The sequence below is a fragment of the Moschus berezovskii genome, chromosome 9 (genome assembly GCF_049115385.1).
Source record: "Moschus berezovskii isolate FMDL1 chromosome 9, NW_MosBer_1.0, whole genome shotgun sequence".
NCBI lineage: Eukaryota > Metazoa > Chordata > Mammalia > Artiodactyla > Moschidae > Moschus > Moschus berezovskii.
In genome coordinates, this window is record NC_142468.1 from 104,092,838 (window position 1) to 104,115,166 (window position 22,329).

The following is a 22,329-nucleotide window of genomic DNA, read 5'->3' on the forward strand; positions in this document are numbered from 1 at the left end:
CATTTATTTAGGTTCCATTGTTTGAATATCTCAAACATAGGGTAATACAAACATTTAATTATGATAACTACACTAAATAACCTTGAATATGGGGTTGGGAGAGGGCAGAGTCAAATACCTTCCTCTTAGCTCCACATCAGCTCTTCAGAAATGGGTGGCTACAATGCAACATATCTGCGAGATGACTTTCTATTCACTTTCTTCCCTTCTCATTGTTAGACAGCTTTTGCTAACCAGACATTTCACTATTTCTCAGTGACTGGGGACTCTGGACAGGTTCCCAGGGTTTATCTAAACTTCATAATTACTCCTCTTTATCTGGTAAATCTATGTATGTGTTTTAGGTAGTAAATGAATGCTGTGTTTCAACTCCACCAAGTTAGGAGACACAACAAGTGGAGGAGGTGGACATTCTATTCAATTAATGAAGGTGTTAAAATATTGTTATTCTTATGCCCCTCTGACTTCGAGGAAATGGGGCCCTTCAGAAAATGGAACAGCTAACCAAAGAATAATGTGTAGAAATCTGTAGCCTGATTAATGAAACTGTAAATAAGGACAAACTTTTGGAAAACAGTTTGCTAGAGCCTTACCAAACTAATAATAGTATTGCCATTTGATAAAGTAATAGTACTCCTAGGTATTTACCAAACTTAGTTAAAAATTTTGTTCATGCAAAACCTGTATTGAATGTTTGTGACAGCTTTATTCATAATTACCAAAAACTAGAGACATCCAAGATGTCCCTCAATCTGTTAATGGTTAAATAAAGTGTGGGACACTTGTACAATGGAATATTATTCCATAATAAAAAGAAATAATTTATCTAGTCATGAAAAGATATAGAGGATTCTTAAGTGTCTGTTGCTACATGAAGGAAGCCAATCTTCAAAGTGTACAAACGGTATGATTCCACTTTTATGATATTCTGGAATATGCAAAACTATGGAGACAGTGAAAAGTTAGGTGCTTGTCAGGGGATCATGAATTCATGGGAATGAATGAATATGTGAAGCACAGGAGATTTTAGTGTAATGAAATTCTTTATGATAACTGTTACTTCGAATATATTTTCTTAGGCATTTGCCATGTCTTCTGTGAGGGCCTAAATGCAATGACACTCTGGAAACAATGAGCACATGTTTATTTCTAATTCCATTATCCATAAATGGAATCAGGGATCTTTGGAGATAGGGCTATTGTTGGAATAGGAAATTAAGATACAAGATCATCTGGGAGCATCTTTTAGTCCCAGAGAATAAGGGAATGCTCAAACATACATAAACTCACAAAACTTGATGTGGATATACATCAAAGAGGCTTAAGAGCCAAATGAAAATGCTCCCAATAGCAGTATTTGATTATAATCCAGATTATAAAATAAATATCCATGGTTTCATACTAATATAAATGATTGAATAAATTAGTGGATGGGGTAGCAAAGTTTTCACTCATGCAGGAGAATTAGAGATAAATTGTGTAGCACGCTACCCTAATCAATGGGAGCATAGCTACTCATTCCTTAAGTGTGGGCTGAGTGTAGTGACTTTTCTCAAAATACAGTGTGGATAGTATGGAAAGTAAATCTACAGTGAGGGAACCTGACATTTCAGTCAGATGATCAAAGTCAACATCAACAGACATAAATCATGGTGATGGTAGAGACACTTGATGGGAGGTGTCAAAAATGGCAGATCACATGTAGTGTGCTTCCCCTGAACCCATAACTCTGGTGTAATCATGAGAAAATGCCAAATACATTTCAGTGGGGTGATACCCTTCCTACTTTGCAGTTCCTCACAAAGTTAAACAGAATTATCATTCAGTTCAGTTCAGTCGCTCAGTCGTGTCCGACTCTCCGCGACCCCATGAATCACAGCACGCCAGGCCTCCCTGTCCGTCACCAATTCCCGGAGTTCACTCAAACTCATGTCCACAGAGTCGGTGATGCCATCCAGCCATCTCATTCTCTGTTGTCCCCTTCTCCTCCCGCCCCCAACCTTTCCCAGCATCAGAGTCTTTTCCAGTGAGTCAACTTGTCGCATGAGGTGACCAGAATTATCATAGAACTCACCAATTCTGCTCCTAATCTTCAACCCCAAAGATTTAAAAACTTGTACATGAATATCTAGAACTATTCACAATGGGCAAAGGTGTTCATCCAACTGTTCATCCGCTGATGAATGGATTGATAAATGTGGTAATCCATACAAAGGAATATCATTCAGCCACAAATGTGTATCAGATACACATTTCAACATGAATGAAAATAGTTTGGAACTAGGTCGAAGTGATGATCCCACAATATGCCTAAATGCCATTGGTTTGCAGCTCTCAAATGGTTGATTTTACATTATATTAATTTATCTTGATAACTTAAAATGTAACACTAAAAAGATAAATTAGTAAATATTATTTTCCACTATGAATTATGGTTTTAGTTATTAACTTTTTTTAGCTTATTTTTTTTAAAAAACTGTACTTGGATAATGTGTATTTTTGATGTAAAAGAGAATGCTACAATTCTAACACTAAGTTTTTGCTCATTTCTTTCTAGGCTGAATGTTATGTAGAAATTAATCTAAATTTTTGTAAAATGAGAATAATAGCAGTTTAACAAAAAGAATTTTAGTACAATATGTTGAAATGTAGCTCTTATAATAATGTGAAATTTTATAAGAATGGTGATATTTGATCTTCTGTGTGTACACATTGCTTTTCTGAGCAGAATTATAGAGTTAGAGGTATTCAGTATGTCCAGAGTTAATTAATGAATAATGTCCACAGTGCTAAATGCCAAGGCACACAAATTATTTCCCCTTAACTGAGAAGTCACAGTCTTATTTCTCATCAGGTGAGGAAGAATATGGGATTTCCATCTCACTGTTTTGTTAGACATAAGAAATGAGATCATATAGTTATTATACTCAGACAAGTGAAAAGCTTAATAGACTTGTGAACTTCTTTTTAATACATCGTGGCATTGATCTAAAAAAGAGGCAGCATAGCTAGGGAATGAATTTATAGACTTTGAAATCAAAATATTATTTCACTTGAATTTTCATTTTGACTTTAGTATTCTGAACTTTGCCAACATATTTATTTCTATTTTTAAGATATTATCATGGCCAAAATGGGATTGGTAATTATATCAATGAGGTAAAAGCAGGGATAGGGTTTCTAGGAATATTGTATGAATATGTTTCCATTAGTATTTGAAATAATTTTTACTAATGAGTGTGTTAATAAGCATTTCTTTTTCACTAGTATTGGTCTAAATGATATTGATCAGTAGGTATTAAAATATTAGGAGATGCTAGTTTCCTTGAATATATTTTGCTGTCACAGTTTATGAATCATAGCTTCCTTTTATTTGCATTTACTTTTTAAATCAAGCTTCTAATATTTTTTCTTTTCTTAATGGCGTGGGAATTCACGGTAGAGATCTCATAATAAACGGCCTGGGGACTCAGGTCACTGAGTCATCAAAGGGCCACCCAAAAGTGTTGTTAGAGCTGAAATAGTTGTAAGGAGTACTAACCACAGAGATCAAAGAGGGAAACACTTCTTAAGAGGTTCATTTATAGTGAAAATATTGTTTTCTGGGACCTTTTTTTGGGGGCGTGGTGAGGTCAGGTAAGTGGGGACAGTATAATTTAAGTGAAGAGCCTGTTAAAATTACCAGCTGTTTTCCGTCAATGGGCAAAGTATAGCAACTCTGCTACAACATTTAAAAAATTCTACCCCCCTGCCCCCTGCACCTTGCCTTCCACTTTTTCTTATCTCTATTTCTGTTTTTCAATTCAACATGCATTTGTTGAAACTAGTTGAACCTATACAAGTGCCAGTCTTTCCAAGGGGAAGTCTGAGTTTTCTCGAGGCATGAAGCTCTTCATATGCCTGCACTGTGTCTTAATTCACAGGGAAATTTTTGGACATGGATTATATTTCACTTAGAACTAGGAAGGACCTTGAGAATTGGTTTTGATGTGAATCATCTTTGACCTGTCATTTTTTTCATGGCAATTTCTGGAATGAATTTTGCTTTTTAATTCCACTGGCGTCAGTTTTCAATGAGAATAATATAAAAACCCAGTGTGTTTGCCAAGAAACTATTATCAGTTTTGAGGTGTTTATTTGCACATGCATGCTCACAGCCTTCCAACCCCTTGTCTTCTCTCCCAAATTCACACAATTTCGTATGGTCAGAATTTCTGACTAAAACATAGTCCCTGCTCTCAAGAAGCTCATACTTTTTGCAGAGGAGACAGAAAAACTAGTCAATTGTAAATTATATTGTCATGAAAAAGTTATCATGAGAACCTCACAAGTAAGATGTGATAGCAGGGTGGAGGAATATCTCATACAGAGTGGAGGAGAGACGGGGTGTATCACCCCTCTGAGTAATAACTGACAGAAATTTTAGAACAAGAAGTAATTGGCCAAGGGGAAAATGCAGGGAAAACTATAGAGCAGAACAAAAGTATGAGTAGCCCTCATCTCAATGAAAGAACAATTGTCCTAGTAGTTCAAGAGATTTATAAGGTGGAGTTGTGAGATTAGAGGCTGGGAAAATGGGTTGTAGTCTGTTGCATTATGTGTCTTGCTGAGACATTGTGAAGAGAGAAGTTACTGAGAGTTTTTAATTGGTGAGCAGGCAAAAAAGACTCAGGAACCACTCCTAAGGTATGCTGTTCTGACCGCTTCCTTTTTAATTGTTTAATTGCTATTCCTTCTTGCTTGTTTCTATTTTCTCCTTTTTACTACTGTCCCTGTGTGGTCTGTCTCCTCTCTTTTCTTTTCATCTCTTTCCTTACTAGTATCAGTCAGCTAAATGATAGATATATTTTATAGCCCCTAGCAGTAGACTCAGGGAAGGCAATGGCACCCCACTCCAGTACTCTTGCCTGGAAAATCCCATGGACGGAGGAGCCTGGTAGGCTGCAGTCCATGGGGTTGCTGAGTCGGACACAACTGAGTGACTTCACTTTCACTTTTCACTTTCATGCATTGGAGAAGGAAATGGCAACCCACTCCAGTGTTCTTGCCGGGAGAATCCCAGGGACAGAGGAGCCTGGTGGGCCGCCGTCTATGGGGTCACACAGAGTCGGACACGACTGACGCGACTTAGCAGCAGTAGCAGCAGCAGTAGACTGCCACAAATAGAAGATTTTTTTCTCGGCCATTGATTTCTTATGGACAACACTTTCTGTTAAGGTGCTATTGTGATGTTCTATGAGTAAACAGCTGTTGACACACTTGTAAAACTTTATTTCAGTTTTTAAATTCATGATTAAACTACCATCACTACAATCTGAATTTGCTGGGTTATACATCTGGGACTCTTATTCTGTATTTTCACAATAAATTTCATTTTTAAGTCAAAAGCCAATACCAGGTTGTTTTAGACCATTTAAATAATACAGAAATGTAGGCCTTAGGAGATGAAAGCCACATGTATCCTATTTTGAGGATTCACTGTTTGTAATATTTGATGTGTAGTTTTGGAACTTTTTTTCATGTACAAACATAGTTTCATAAAAAGAATTCTGCTTTTGCCACTAGAGGCTCTTGATTTAATCCAGTATTTGGATGGTTGTTTTAGTTGTTTCCAGTTTTTAAATACATATAAAAGACTGCCATCAGTATTTTACCAATTTAAAAGTGAACTCCGGGAGTTGGTGATGGACAGGGAGGCCTGGCGTGCTGTGATTCATGGGGTTGTGGAGAGTCGGACACGACTGAGCAACTGAACTGAACTGATCATCATGTAACAGTTTTTGCAGGCTATGGAAATACACACACAAATATCTTACTCTAATACTTTGCCTTCACATCTAGATGATGATAACCTTATGATTACTCATGAGAACAGATCCTGAATTTTCATGTACCATCAAATTTAACTAAGTTTCTGAATTGCAATGATTTCTCATGTATGATAGCATGCAGTGCTTTTCTTTCTGTGACTGGCTTATTTCACTTTCTCCATGTTTAATAACAAGTTACTCTTGTGCATTTTGGAGATGGCAGGAAATTTTTGCTTTTTAAGTTGAATGTTATGCTAGTGTTTGTGTGTTGTGTGTGTGTATCACATTTGCTTTATCCATTCATTGATAATTAAAGAGAAAAACAGGAAAAAATAATCACCTAATTTTCTTACTACCACTAAAAATTTTTAATTACTACTTTTTAAAAAACTGACCTTTTATTGGTCTTTGAAACAGTTTTAAATATTTTTTACATATGGAAACAAAGTGAATATACATTGTTTTGTATACCAGACAATGTATATTTTAAAATCTACATATTGCATGATCAAAGCCTTTAGATACAGGTTTGATTATAGCTCCTTTGAAATGTCACACCCACTGCAGTTAACTCTGATGATTGTCCTATTCATTCTCCCTTGTTCTGTCCAGTTCTAATTTGTTCCCAGTTATTGGCTATAAAAACCTCCATTCACTCACTGCACCTGTATCAGGGCCTCCTGGCACCACCCCTTCAGTGTTTCCTTTTGGCTGCAAGACCCACTTCCCATCCATTACCCTCACTATTTCCTTCCTGACTGGCCTGGCTGCCTACATGTCTGTTCTCGGCTGTAACAGTTTCAAGGGGCTCCAACCGGCTTATGGTCCTTTCTCTCTTAGGCAGTGAAGATTATGCCCACAAGAGAGCCCAGGCGTGGTGTGGAATGCCAAGGGAGGAGTGACAAGAGACAGCATGGTTGTTAGTGGTGTGGGGCCTGGAGGAAAGCTTAGTGGTGGCAGTGCAAGTGGGGGACTCCTGGTATTCAATTCAGATGTGGAACAAGCATCAGTAATTTGGTTTGTTTCAAGATACAGTTAAACGTTCCGTTCCGTCGCTCAGTCGTGTCCGACTCTATGCGACCCCGTGGACTGTAGCCTACCAGGCTTCTCCGTCCATGGGATTCTCCAGGCAAGAATACTGGAGTGGGTTACCGTTTCCTTCGCCAGGGGATCTTCCCGACCCAGGGATCGAACCCGGGTCTCCCGCATTAGAGGCAGATGCTTTAACCTCTGAGCCACCAAGATACAGTAGTTTAATATTATGTCTAAAAAAATAGAATGTATATTAGGTTGAACTCTATAAAACTGGCATTTGATCAAATATGAACTGACTGAAAGAATAATCTCTTATGGCTCAAACTAAATGCATATAAGCCTGGACAGGAACAATTTAGTGATAAGAATTAAAGATATGCATTTTCTATTTTCTCCTTAGACATACAAGTTTTAAAAATGGATTTCCTTTATATCTTTCTTGTGAACTTCTCAGTTTTTAAATGTCTGTTATTCATATATTTCATTGCAATGTATTTTATTCCTATATATGAGTAATAATACTCTTCCAAGATGAAAGAACTATGAATATTTAATTCATATTTAACTATGCATATGCTTCATTGCAGACATTTATGTTATTTATAAATTTTTTTATAATATTTTATCATTGATGCCTCTTGTAGCTTAACTGTTAGTTTATCTAGTTTCAATACACTAAGAAAATTTTCTTCCTTTATTGAAGTATAGTTGATTAATCATTTTGTATGTTTTAGGTATATAGCAAAGTGATTCATTCATATATATATGTATATATCTCTATATATATACATATATATTCTTTTGCAAATTTTTTTCCTTTAGAAATTATTGCAAGATATTAAATATATTTTCTCTGCTATAGAATAGTTTTTGCTATTTATTTATTTTGTAAATAGTAGTGTGTATATGTTTTTACTTGACTTAGTCATAAACAGTGAAAATTTTGAAGTTTAGGAATCTAATTCTAAAGTACCTTCTAAACAAATTGAATTTCTTTTCTCTTTATCAGTGTATGAATGTGACTTTTTCCTCGTAGCCTCATCCATGATTTCATCAATTTTTTAAACCTTTGAAATTTGTTAATACAGAATAGCACCCAACGCAATCTTATTTACATTTCTTTGAGTACTAGTGAGAGTTTTACTTTTCATGTGACTGTCAGCTATTAGGACTTCTTTTGTGTCAGTAGTCTTAGACGTTTTTCTCATTGTAAATTTGGTATACCATGCTTTCTATCTTTAACTATCTGGAGGAACTAATTTCATAATAGAAATATTAGTCATCTGTCTGATATTTTATAACTTGTTTTTCAGTGTGTTTTTAATTTTTATTTTATAGTGCTTATACATCCTTATAAGATATCTATGTAGCTGTGTATGCAAACTTTGTACATATACCTATATCTAAGTATAGTAAGAACTGAATATTATGGATAGTGCCAACTATTTTTCCTCCCTCATTTGTTAATGAGATATTCTTAGAATGACTTTTAGATGTTAAATGTTTGTTTAAATATTATTTTTCTTTCTTTTGGTTTGTTACCCTTTTTGATGTTTAAATATCATTTTGAAACTTTCTTGAGTTTATGATGAGAGGCCATAATCTATGTATTTACAAGTTTATCTGTTGTGCCAACACCACTGACTGAATAATTCACACTGTCCAAACTGGTGTGATATGATTATGATTCTTCAATAGTCTATTGAGGTTACCCATTTATTCTGGCCCCTTCCTTCCATTCTTTACATAGAGGTTTTTTTAACTCTCTGAAAACAGAAATATGATCAGCTAGAACTGAATATTCCCCCAGATTTTCTACTGCTCTTAGGGTAAGAAGTAGAATTCTTATTGTGGATTGAAGATTTCATCCTGTTTGGCCTATTTCTCCAGCCTGACCTTAGTCATGCATATTCTTGTCCCCCGGGCCTTGTGTCTCAGGGCCTTTGCACACGGCATTTCCAAAGTCTGTCCTACTCTACTCAATTTCAATGATAACTCATATTTTGCAGAGCCTAAATAATCATGATGGTGATGTGTCACATTATCATAGCCGTCTGATATTTCCTTCAAATTAGTTGTCAGAGACGTAACTGTATTTAAAGTTATTTAATGTTGATCTACCTATATCTACTCTAGATCAAACCTGTAAAACTTCAAAAGTCAGAATTTCTGTTTCACCTCAGACCTTGACTTTGGACTTAGAATATAGTTGATACTCATAGGATATGAGTTACACTCATTAGTTGTGTTACTTGAAGAAATAAATTAATGCATGATATTTTCATAACATATTAATGGCTGTTAGTGAAAATTTTTTTCTTCATAAAACCGAATTTGATAAACGCTTAAATCTGTTCCTTTAAATAGTAACATTTGATAAATTCTTTGGTTATTTTGTTTCTGGATTTTAGGTACCATCAGAAAAAGCCAATGTATGAAAGAAATGACACTTCTGTGTCTGAGTTTGTGTTCCTGGGACTTTCTGCCTCTAGACCAGTGCAGCATTTCCTCCTCGCCTTCTCTACAGTGCTGTATGTAACAGTTGTTCTAGGGAATCTCCTTGTTGTGTTTGCAGTGACCTTTCACCCTCACCTACATTCCCCCATGTACTTCCTTTTAGCCAACCTCTCATCTATTGATTTGTGTCTTTCTACCTTAACAGTGCCTAAGAGGATCTCTGACCTGTACTCTGGGCACAAAACCATATCCTTCCAGGGGTGTGTCACCCAGATATTTGTTCTTCACACCCTGGGTGGATCTGAGATGGTGCTGCTCACTGCCACGGCCTTAGCCCGATATGTGGCCATATGTCAGCCCCTGCACTACCTGACCATCATGAGCCCACGGGTGTGCCTTTTGCTTGTGTGTGGTGCTTGGGCTATTGGCCTCATTCACTCAGTGCAGTGGTCCAGTTAGCTTTTGTGATCCATTTGCCTTTCTGTGGTCCTAGTGAAATCGACAGCTTTTACTGTGACCTTCCTTGGTTTATCAGACTTGCCTGCATCGATTCCTACAGAATGGAATTCATGGTCACTGCCAACAGTGGGTTCATATCCATGGGCACTTTCTTCTTACTGATTATGTCCTACGTTTTCATTCTGGTCACTGTATGGAAACGCTCTTCAGGCGGCTTGTACAAGGCCTTCTCTACTCTGTCAGCACACATCACTGTGGTGGTTTTGTTCTTTGGACCATGCATCTTTGTTTACATGTGGCCATTTCCCACAGTGACAGTGGATAAGTTTCTTGCCGTTTTAGACTTCTCGGTTACACCCGTCCTGAATCCTGCCATTTACACATTGAGGAACAAGGACATGAAGATGGCGATGAGGAGACTGTGCAGTCAGTTCTTGAGTTGGAAGATCTCTTAAGTAACTCATGGGAGCACAGGTTATTTCAAGCAACTTCATGAAATACAAGTGGTTATATACAAATTTGGGGCTGTTTTTTCTGAAGTTACCATTTTATAATTTAGACTAGACCATTGATTATGTTGTTACATTGAATTATCATGTTAACTCTCTAGATAAAGATTTCTTTGTCAGCCAAAATAAAGCCTCAATAAGTATCTGGATATTTTTGAAAAAACAATGATTAGAGACTAGTGTCTACTGAAAGTATGGCCTTATGCATCAGACTGCCTATATTCAATTAATCAACTGAATTTTATTAATTCAATTAAGTAATGTAGAACTTACTTATGCAAATTTTCAGAAAGTTGTGAAATATCTAACTCTCCAATTTAAATGCTGGATATGAATAATTAAATAATTAAATTCATAATTATTTATCATAAATTAAATTTATTTTTCTTTCTGAAAGACAAAAATATGTGTCTTTGAGTATTTATGACCTGGGTAAAAAACAGCAAGTGAGAAGTGGAGTAGAGAGAAAATGGATCAGATGCTGTGACAGATACTGGGAAGGAAAACAAGAAGGAGAACCTCATAAACAGTATGTTTTATGAGTTTGAAAATATGCTTCCCTTGCTTGTTTCATTTCAAATGGACTCAAGTCATCTGCAGTTGACTTAGGACAGGGAAATTTATGTATATGTTGGTATTTCACAATTTTTGAAACTGTGACTTAATCCATCAATGAATATTCCTCAAATATCAAAATGTGTTGATCTGACTATAGCCTGGATGGTATTATTATTATCCAACAACTATTCTATGCAAATTTTTTGCTGACTGTTTTCTCTAGTAACTCATATAACTCTACCGTGTCTCAATACTTGGGTCTTAAATATGTGTTAGTGTGTATGATCTGTGTAAATTACAAAGCCTATTTAATTTTTGGCTTGCTTTGACAGCTAGAAGACTGAGCCAGGTTCACTGTGAAGCTATGAAAGGACCCTGTGTCCTGAGTATTTGCGATCCACAATTCTTTCAGGGTTATGCAATCAGTTTGTATTTCATATTTTTCCTGTTCACATTATTTTGTTGTTTTGATTTATATTTTTAGTGGATTCTTTTTAGGTACATTCAATTAGAAAGTACAATATAAAGCCAGAACTCTGATTGAGGAATTTGTCTTACTTTTGAAAGTAGCAGGAGAATGGAGAAGACTAAAGTTCTAAGCTCAAAAGTTCTGAAAGGCAATACTGAACCACCTGAACTCTATCAGATTGAGGAGCAAAAGATCTATTAGAATCATAATCCAAATGTGGAAGGGATATATCCAAGGAACAGGAGCAAACCTTAAATGTACCAAGTCTTATAAAAATTACACTGCAGAATCAATAGGGTAGTACTTGATCGGACTGAAGTGATCACACCTTAACATTTTATGCCTCAGAGAGGAAGGAGTAGATCATTTCTGAAGGATTTATTATATCAACGCTACATGATCTTTTATATACAATGTGTAACATAGAAAAAATTAATTGTGGAATATGCAAGAAGCAGGGATATGTGATTGATAATTAGTGGGTAATGAGTTAAGAGAAGCAGACCACATAAGACACAATTTCTAAAATTAGAAGAGAGCATAAAATAAGTTAAAAGATATAGTTAAAAGACATTAAGAATGTGAAAAACTGAAAAAAATTACACAGAGGAACAGAATATCTCAGAAAGAACCAAGTGATTTTAGAAATGAAAAGGAAATGTGCAATATTATGAATTTAAGAGAGATTCTTTATTAAAATTTGCAAAATACAAAGGATCATGTCATCTTTAGAAAGGAATAGGAAATTGGTAGTATTTCTAGATCCATCGATTTCATATAAATGGATGTAAACTTGTATAAGATTTTAAGGAAGATTTCTGAAGAAAAGTTTTCCTTAATGTAGTAATAAATTATTTATAAGTTCTGAACATAATCTAGTTCTTACAGGCTATTTGAACACTTCACTGAATTAAGTGGATAGTTTATTCCAAAGCTACATTTTTTCACCTACCTAATCACTGACTCGATGGACATGAGTTTGGGTGAACTCCAGGAGTTGGTGATGGACAGGGAGGCCTGGCGTGCTGTGATTCATGGGGTCGCAAAGAGTCGGACAGGACTGAGCCACTGAACTGAACTGAACTGAATGATGAACTGCCTAACCCATTTATGACTAGGAAGGAAAAAAGCAAAATCTCCGAAGGTTGTTGATACAGACATCTTTGTATTTACTGGGCTTCCCTGATAGCTCAGCTGGCAAAGAATCCACCTGCAATGTGGAAGACCTGGGGTCAATCCCTGGTTTGGGAAGATTCCCTGGAGAAGGGAAAGGCTAACCCACTCCAGTATTCTGACCTGGAGAATTCCACGGACTGTATAGTCCATTGGGTTATAAAGAGTTGGACACAACTAAGTGAATTTCACTTCACTTGTATTTTTTTCAGGTTTAAATCTGATTTTATTTATTTATTATTTATTTTTTTATTAATTTTAATTGGAGGCTAATTACTTTACATATTGTATTGGTTTTGCCATACATTGACATGAATCTGCCCCGGGTGTACATGCGTTCCCCATCTTGAATCCCCCTCCCACCTCCCTCCCCATCCCATCCCTCTGGGTCATCCCAGTGCACCAGCCCCAAGCATCCTGTATCATGCATCGGACCTGGACTGGCGATTTGTTTCACATATGATAATTTACATGTTTCAATGCCATTCTCCCATATCATCCCACCCTCGCTGTCTCCCAGAGTCCAAAAGACTGTTGTATACATCTGTGTCTCTTTTGCTGTCTCTCACACAGGGTTATTGTTACCATCTTTCTAAATTCCATATCTTTTAAAGATATTACACTGTTTCACAAACGTCTAAAACATGATGAAAGAGAAAAAACTCTCCAGATCAGGATTATGATTCAATTTCCTTTCTGAATATGATTTGAAATATTTAGTGATTACTTATATATATATGTTTATAGAAGATAATAGAATGTTATCTAATTGATAGACTAATTTATCATTTTATAAAGATAAATATAGCAATATAATGCACTAACTTATTAAAGAAAACTTTAGAGAAGGCCTAAGTAAAATGCTCTGTTAAGAAATTCATTGAATAGAAAATTTCCTGATAGTGTGGTGAGTGTTGAAAATAGTAAGAATCAAAATAATTAACATTAAAATTCTTACTAATTTCAAGTCATTCTTGAGACCAATCAAAATCATGTTTATAAAGACTGGCCACATTTCTCAAATAGGAACTCATTTTTGCAATTCTAGAACACTAAAGAATTGATACAAAACTTTCTTCAGGAGATATACATGATTTCTATATGTGAATTAGGGAACTCTTCACAGTCTTAAGTAACAGGATAGGTGTGGCTAATTTAGGGTGCTCACAGAAGACATTCTGATAATTTGAGATGATAAGATACCAACAGAAATCCCCAGTCTGTCATCATAGCCACTTAATGGCATTTCTAATCTCTTTGTTTCTTAAAGTATAAATGACTGGATTTAGTAGTGGTGTGATGATAGCATAAAATATAGCAAGGAACTTGCCCACTCAAGTGTTGCTAAGTAGAAAAAGAGAGATGAAGATACAAGGCCAAAGAATAACATGACCATCGTGACATGGGCAGTGCAAGTGGAGAAAGCCTTGGATGCCCTGCCCCTGGATTGATGGCAGACAGTGAGCAGAATATAAAAGTAAGAGATCAGCAGTAGAATGAAGCAGATGGTGGCCAGTACCCCACTGTAAGCATGAATCAACGTTTCTAAAACATAAGTGTCCAAGAAAGCTGGCTTGATCACCAATGGAATATCACAGAAAATACTATCCAGTTCTCTGGATCCACAGAAAGGCAGTTATATAATTATAGTTAGTTGGCTTATTGAATGCACAAAGCCAGTGATCCATGATGTCATCACTAGCTGAATGCACATTTGTGTGTTCAGGATGCTAGAGTAATGGAGTGGCTTGCAGATGGCCACATAAAGGTCATAGGCCTTGGACACAAGCAGCACCATTTCACCCCCTCAAAAAAAATGTCCCCCCCAAAAAATCTGACCCATGCATGCTCTAAGGGAGATGGTCTTGTTTGCTTTGAGAAAGTCTGAGGTCAGTTTAGGAGCGGTTACTGATGAAAGGCATAAGTCAGTGAATGAAAGATTGACTAATATTAAGTACACAGGGGAGTAGAGACGAAGGTCAGCAATAATTAGCAGCACATTGAAGATATTGCCTAATATGGTGATTAAGTAAAGTGAGTAAAATATCACTAGGAGGAAGGCCTGGAGGTCCCATAAATCACACAGCCCAAGAAAAATAAATCTGGACACTATGGACTGGTTCAGTTCAGTTCAGTTCAGTCGCTCAGTCGTGTCTGACTCTTTGTGACCCCATGAACCACAGGCTGTTGCTTCTTCCATTTAGTTCAGTTTATTCTAATTTTATCTGAAGAAAAAACATAAAAATATATTTTCTGAATCAAGCAGTTTTCTTATTTATTGCTGATGGAAGCATTTACTTACATTGTCAATTTGGAAAAAAACTGTCCTTTTCTTGTAAAGCTCAACATTCAAACATCCTGTGGTCCAGCAATTTCAGTCTCATTTGCATGCTTGAGATAAATTCTTACAACTGTATATATGGAGATATTTATAATTATACATATAAACAGGACAGTGGAATATTATTCAGAAACAACATATAATATACAACTATATTAAATGACAGAAATGTAGCTTTTTGAGACATAGTAATGAAGAAAAAAGAGGTTATGATAATTTTTATAAAGTGAACAGCAATAAAAAATGGTGTATTTTGTAGGGACTTCTATGTATAAAGTAAGTATTATAAATGATGTAAGTAACTCCAGCTGTGGGGAAGTAAGGATCAGGATGAGTATGCACACATTATCAGCTGTATGATATTATGAGCTATTTAGGTCTTATATTAGTCATGTTTTTATAGCTATAGTTTTGTTTGTAAATAAAGAAGCAAACAAATTCAAAATAGACATTGAGGAATTTGTGAATATACTATGAATAAAGAATTATGATTAATTCAATGCTGTGGCCCTGAGGTTTTACCTGAATATAATCTTCCTGTTGTCTGTAACTGAAGCTATTGATTATTCAAGTTTGGCTTAAATCCATTGATTTATCAGGTACCAAGGATGAAAATAAAAAGAAAATTAGAAAATAATAGATGTAGGAGGGGCTTTTAATTTTTTCCAGTGTGGTAAACAGGAATTTATTGAATATTTTCTTACTATGATCTGTGATCACTTTTGAGCACTTCAGTGAAAAAGGAATAGATTGTAGGTGGTGTATGATTTATCAAAGAATAAAAGCTTATGCCTACTTTTTCACCTAGTCGTAACGTAATAAGTTGTAAATATTATTTTAGTTAAATAACAAAGGGCAAAGTATTACTGCTAACATAATTATATAAAAACTGTATTAATAATACTGTTAAAATAATTCTATGAAATAGGTATGTAATTTTCAACTCTACCCTAAGTAGGAAAAGTAAGTCTAAAGATTCTAAGAGCGTAGTTGAAAATCAAATGAGTTAGAGCAGAACTCACACACAAAAAATCAAATGTTAGGACAATTAAAAATAAAAATAAATGGGACAATTTATTTTCTTCTTTGAGTCGCTAATTTCACGTCATGGGAAAGCTAAACCTTTCTCTTTCTTTGTCACTCTCTCTCTGAATACTTCCCATATGCTAGAATTTTCACCCATATTGTCTAAAGTAATCTTCACAATAACCAAATAAAATAAAATAAGTGAAATATTTGTTACTATTCTGAGTTTGGCTCCCAGTGTAACCTGTTAGAGTCTCAGAGCTGGGACATAGCTTGACTGGAGCGCAATCCTGATTCTCTCTGATGCCAGTCCTTCATCTGTGCGGTCATTCTGTGTCTCCTGTTCAGTTCCAAGAGCATAATTCCATTTCCAGGGTGACTATTGACTATTATAGGCTTTGAAAGATTTCTCTCCATAATCTCTATCAGGTTCCTTCCTGAGTTAAATTAGTAACTATCACTTTTCTCAATATTTGGAAATTTCTGTTAATTACAGTTACAGATCTGTGCCTAGAACATAGTTTTCCTGAAGTCAAGAAAACTGAAGGACCTGATGACTGTGGATCTGTGAGGACCTAAATACTACCTCAAAGAGGGCATCTACATAGCTGTGAGATTGTGTACTCATTTTGATTATGTAGAGAGTCCAGAAGGTTCACCAATACCTTGGAAGAAATCTTTGATGTTTTTGAAAGTTATGCAACAATTCCTAACCTTTCTAACTAGTGTGCATGGAAATATGGCATTAAAACATTGTCTTCAATATGATAAGGAAGGGAACTAAGGGTGAAGTTAAGAAATTTAAGGTGCAGAGTGTATCTCCTTACCAGAGAGACACCATATTTGACCACATTTCTTCCCAAGAATAAAACATTGTCCATATTCTAAATAGAATCTGAAACAGAATCATATTGCATCAAAACAAAGAATCTACCTTCTGCTGTGACCAGCATTCATGGGGGAGTGTGAGGCATATATTTAGTACAGAGAGAGGCCTCTGGAGTAGGAAATTTTTCAAGCTACTCATGCTATGTTCCTTTGAGACCACTTGATTCTGGTCTCTCTGAATTAAGAACATCATCTGGAAAGTGTGCCTTTTGTCAAGGTTAGGGTGAGAACTGGTGAGGACAACAATAAAAGTTCTAATGGTGGAGTTAAGCACAGTTTTAAAACATCTCTTTGATTAACTTTTTAACAAAGAAAAGCATTATCCCAGAACTAAGTTGCCGTCCCTAGTCCCAGATGACTTGGGTGAGTGGATATGGGCTGATGAGCAGAGGGAGAGGGAATTGGTAGTGCGTGCTCAGTGGCTCCCTCAGTGCTGAACACCAAGCATGCCCACTGTAGAGCAGTCAGTCGTGAACTGGGGTTTTAAGGAAGAATAGAGAGAAATTTTAAAGTGTTAAAAGTTTCTCTGATTATGTGAGCAATGATCATGATTGAAAAACGGGCACAAGGCAATATTGGGGCTTCCCAAGTGGCTCCCAAAGAATCTCCTGCCAATGCAGGAGATACAAGAGAGATGGGTATGATAGTGGATGGGGAAGATCCCTAGTATAGGAAATGACAACTAACTCTAGTATTCTTGCAGGCATAGTCTTTTGGACAGAGGAACCTGGCAAGCTATGGTCCATGGGGTCACAAAGAGTTCGACACAACCAAGCGCTCTCATAACAAAAGGGCAATATTAACAGTATTATTCAAAATAACAAAACAATAAGGGAAGCTTACCTCTTATTTTCATTTATAAAATATTATATGATTCAGTCTTATGGACAAGAATCCAACACTTTAGTAGTCTGAGAAGGAAACATGATAGTGTGTCTCTATCTGCCCATTGCTGTCACTTTTTGTCAGAAGAATAAACTTGTTCACATATCGGTGGTTATGGTTTCAGTTTGTTTTCTATGCAGTTACATACCAACATGGGCACTTTTAAATATATAATATGGAGGAATCTTTTTCTTTGATAGATATACAGTATTGACGGATATTTTAAATTCCAGTTACTCTAAAATAATATGCTTAAATATATTTTGTTCAATGTATATGGTTGTTTTTAGAGAAATTAAGAGAAAATTTATGTAACTACACATTTTTAGTGTTCTTTTCACACTTTGAGAATGAATGGTTAGGGTTTGGAAAGCAGACATGAAAACAGTGACGTAGAAGAGTGAGATTATTACATTTGACATTAACCATGTACATAGTGTCAGTGATGTCAATCCACCACTGGTCAACTTGGTTGATGATCAGGCAAAGGAGGGTCCTCTGTCTTGACACAGTTTCGAAACATCTGTACATTAAACTCTAGCTGACTATGTTTAGGAATGGAAACCAGAGATGATAACCCTTCAAGCCATTTATTTAGGTTCTGTTGTATGAATATCTTTAACATAGGGGAATACAAACATTTAATTATGATAACTACATTAAAATAACCTTGAATATGGGGTTGGGTGGAGAAGGAAATGGCAGCCCATTCCAGTATTCTTGCCTGGAGAATCCCAGGGACAGGGGAGCCTGGTGGCCTGCCACCTATGGGGTCTCAGAGAGTCAGACACGGTTGAAGCTACTTAGCAGCAGCAGCATGGAGTTGAGAGAGCTCAGAGTCAAATACCTTCATCTCAGCTCCACATCAGCTCATCAAGAATGGGTGGCTAAAATGCAGCATATCTACAGGATGACTTTCTATTCATTTTCTTCCCTTCTCATTGTTAGAGATTTTTTTGCTAAACAGACATTTCACTATTTCTCAGTGATTGGAGACTCTGGACAGGTTCCCAGGGTTTATCTAAACTTCACGGTTACTTCCTCTCTATCTAGTGTATCTATTTATATGTTTTAGGGAGTAAATGAATCTTGTGTTTCAGCTCCACCGAGTTAGGAGACACAAGTGGAGGAGGTGGACATTCTGTTCAATTAATCAAGGTGTTAATATTGTTATTCTTATACTCCTGTGACTTCTAGGACATGGGGCTTTTAAAGAAACCAAATGGGGCAACCAATGAAAGAGTAATCTAAAGAAACCTCTAGCCTGATTAAAACAACTTTAAATAAAGACAAACATTTGGAAGACAGTTTGGTAGAGCTTTACAAAGCTAATGATAGTATTGCCATATGATAAAGTAATAGTACTGCTGGGCATTTACCAAACTGAGTTAAAAATTCTGTTTATACAAAATCTGCATTTGAACAATTGTTGCAGCTTTATCCATAATTACCAAAAACTAGAGCCATCCAAGACATCCTTCAATCTGTTAGTGGTTAAGTAAAGTGTGGTACACTTGTACAATGGAATATTATTTGGTAATAAACAGAAATAATCTATTATGTCATGAAAAGATATACAGGATCCTTAAGTGTCTATTGCTACATAAAGGGAGCCAATCTGAAAAGTCTGTGTGCTGTGTGATTCCACCTGTATGAAATGCAAAACTATGGATACAGTGTTAGGTGGTTAGGTGGTGGTTAGGTGGTTGTCAGGGGTTCATGGCTTAAGGGAAATGAATGAATAAGTTACACCCAGGAGATTTTAGTACAGTGAAATTATTTTTTATGATACTGTAACTTTGAATATATTTTCTAAGACATTTTCTGTGTCTTCTGTGGGTGCCTGAATGGAATGACAGCCTAACAACAACGAGCTCGTGTTTGTTTCTAATACTGTTATCCAGTTAAAGGAACCAGGGATCTTCAGAGAAATGGCTATTGTAGGAATAGGAAATAAAGATGCCAGATAAGCCAGGAGCATCTTTTGGTCCCAGAAAATAAGGGGATGATCAAACATACATAAGGGCTTCCCTGGTGGCTCAGAGGTTAAAGCGTCTGCCTCCAATGCGGGAGACCCGGGTTCGATCCCTGGGTCGGGAAGATCCCCTGGAGAAGGAAATGGTAACCCACTCCAGTATTCTTGCCTGGAGAATCCCATGGAAGGAGAAGCCTGGTAGGCTACAGTCCACGGGGCTGCAAAGAGTCGGACACGACTGAGCGACTGAACGGAAGGGAATGGAAACATACATAAATAAACTCACAATACTTGATGCAGGTATACATCAAAGAAGCTTAAGAGCCTAATGAAAATAAAACTCCCAAGAGCAGTTTCAGATTATAATCCAAATTATAAATACCCATGATTTCATACTGATGTAAATAATTGAATAAATTAGTACATGGGGTAGAAGAGTAACCACCCATGCAGGAGAATTAGAGATAAATTATGAAGCACACTACCCTAATCGAGGGGAACGTAGCTACTCATTCCTTAAGTATGGGCTGAGTGTAGTGACTTTCCTCAAAATGCAGTGTGGAGAGTAAGGAAAGTAAATCTACAATGAGGCAACCTGAGAAACATTTCAGTCAGGTGACCAAGGTCAGCATCAACAGATATAAATCATGGTGATGATATAGACATTTGATGGGAGGTGTCAAAATGGCAGATCACCTGTGGTATGCTTGCACTGAACCCATAACTGGTGTAATCATGAGAAAATGCCAAATACATTTCAGTGGGGTGATACCCTTCCTACTTTGCAGCTCCTCACAAAGTTAAACAGAATTACCATAAAACTCATCAATTATGCTCCTATTTTATAATCCCAAAGAATTAAAAACAAGTATTAAAACAAAATCTTGTATGTGAACATTACTAGGTAGAAGTGATGATTCCACAATATAATGAAAGCCTAAATGCCATCAGTTTGTAGCTTTCAAATGATTGATTTTACCTTATGTTAATTTTACCTTGATAAGATAAAAGTGAAGTGAAGTGAAATTGCTCAGTCATGTCCGACTCTTTGCGACCCCAGAACTATAGCCTGTCAGGCTCCTCTGTCCATGAGATTTTCCAGGCAAGAATACTGGAGTGGGTTGCCATTTTCTTCTCCATATATAAAATGCAACGCTAAAGAGATAAATGAGTAAATATTATTTTCCATTATGAATTAGGATTTTAGTTTCCACATTTTTTTAAGCTCATTTTTAAAAAATCATGATAGGGAAATATGTACTTATATAAAAGAGAATGCTATTGTTCCAACATAAAGTTTTTGCTTATTTCTCTCTAGGCTAGATGTTATGTAGAAATTAGTCTAATTTTTTGTAAAATGAGAATAATAGCAGTTTAACAAAAATCAATTTTTTGAAACAATCTGTTGAAATGGAGCTCTTATAATAATGTTAAATGATATAAGAATTGTGATATTTGGTCTTCTGTGTGTACACATTACTTTTCTGAGCAGCGTTATAGAGTTAGATACATTCAGTATGTCTAGATTTAGTTCATGAATAAAGATTACACAGGGCTGAATGCTAAGACACACAGTCTGTCCCTTTTCTACTATTAACTGGTAAATTACAACTTTATTTCTTCATCTGATGGGGAAGAATATTGTATTTCCATCTCACCATTTAAATAATAAATGAGATAGTATAGGTATAATATTCAGAAAAACAAAAAGCTTAATAGACATATGAGCTCATTTTTTTTAATATGTTATAGCATTGATCCAAAAAAGAGGCAGCATCGGTATAGGGATTAAATTCCTGATTCAGAATATTATTTCATTTGAATATTAGTTTTGACTTTAGCATATTGACCTTTGCCAACATATTTAATTTCTATTTTCTTAGATATTATTATGGCTAAAATGTGTTTGGAAGTGAAGTGGAAGTGAAGTGAAGTTGCTCAGTCGTGTCCGACTCTTTTCAACCCCATGGACTGTAGCCTACCAGGCTTCTCCGTGCATGGGGTTTTCCAGGCAAGGGGACTGGAGTGGGTTAATATTTCCTTCTCCAGGGGATCTTGCGACCCAGGAATCGAACCCGGGTTTCCTTCATTGCAGGCAGACGCTTTACTCTCTGAGCCACTAGGGAAGTGCTAAAATGTGTTTGGTAATTATATAAATGAGGTAAAAGCAGGTATAGGGTTTCTAGGAATAGTCCAGGAGTGTCTTAATAGGCATTCCTTTTTCACTGGTATTGGTCTAAGTGATATTTAATTTATTAATAGATATTCAAATGTTAGGAGATGCTGAGTTTCCTTGAAGATGCTGTTGTCATCATTTATTAACCATAGCTTCCTTTGTTTCCCATTTACTTTTTCAATCAGACTTCTAATATTTTTTCTTCTCTTAATGCTATGGGAATTCAAGGTAGAGATCTCATAATTAACAGCCTGGGAATTCAGGTCACTGAGTCATCAAAGGGTCATCCAATGCTGTTGTTAAAGCTGGAGTAACTGTAAGGAGAACTAACCACAGAGATCAAAGGGGGAACCAGTTTTTAAGAGATTCTATTATAGTGAAAATATTGTTTCTTGGGATTTGTTTTTTGGGGAGGTCAGGTAAGTGGAGAGAGTATAATTTAAGTGAATAACCTGTTAAAATCACCAGCTCTTTCCCCTATATGAGCAGAATACAGCAACTCTACTACAACATTACAAAACTTCTCCCCATGTACCTGGCCTCCAGCTCTTTCTTATCTGTTTTTCAA

At 36.1% G+C, this 22,329-nt stretch overlaps 1 pseudogene; it reads left to right on the top strand.

Moving 5' to 3' along the window:
- Positions 1 to 9,275: 9,275 nt before the first annotated feature.
- LOC129563394 (olfactory receptor 4F6-like) lies at positions 9,276 to 10,216 on the top strand (annotated as a pseudogene).
- Positions 10,217 to 22,329: the final 12,113 nt, after the last annotated feature.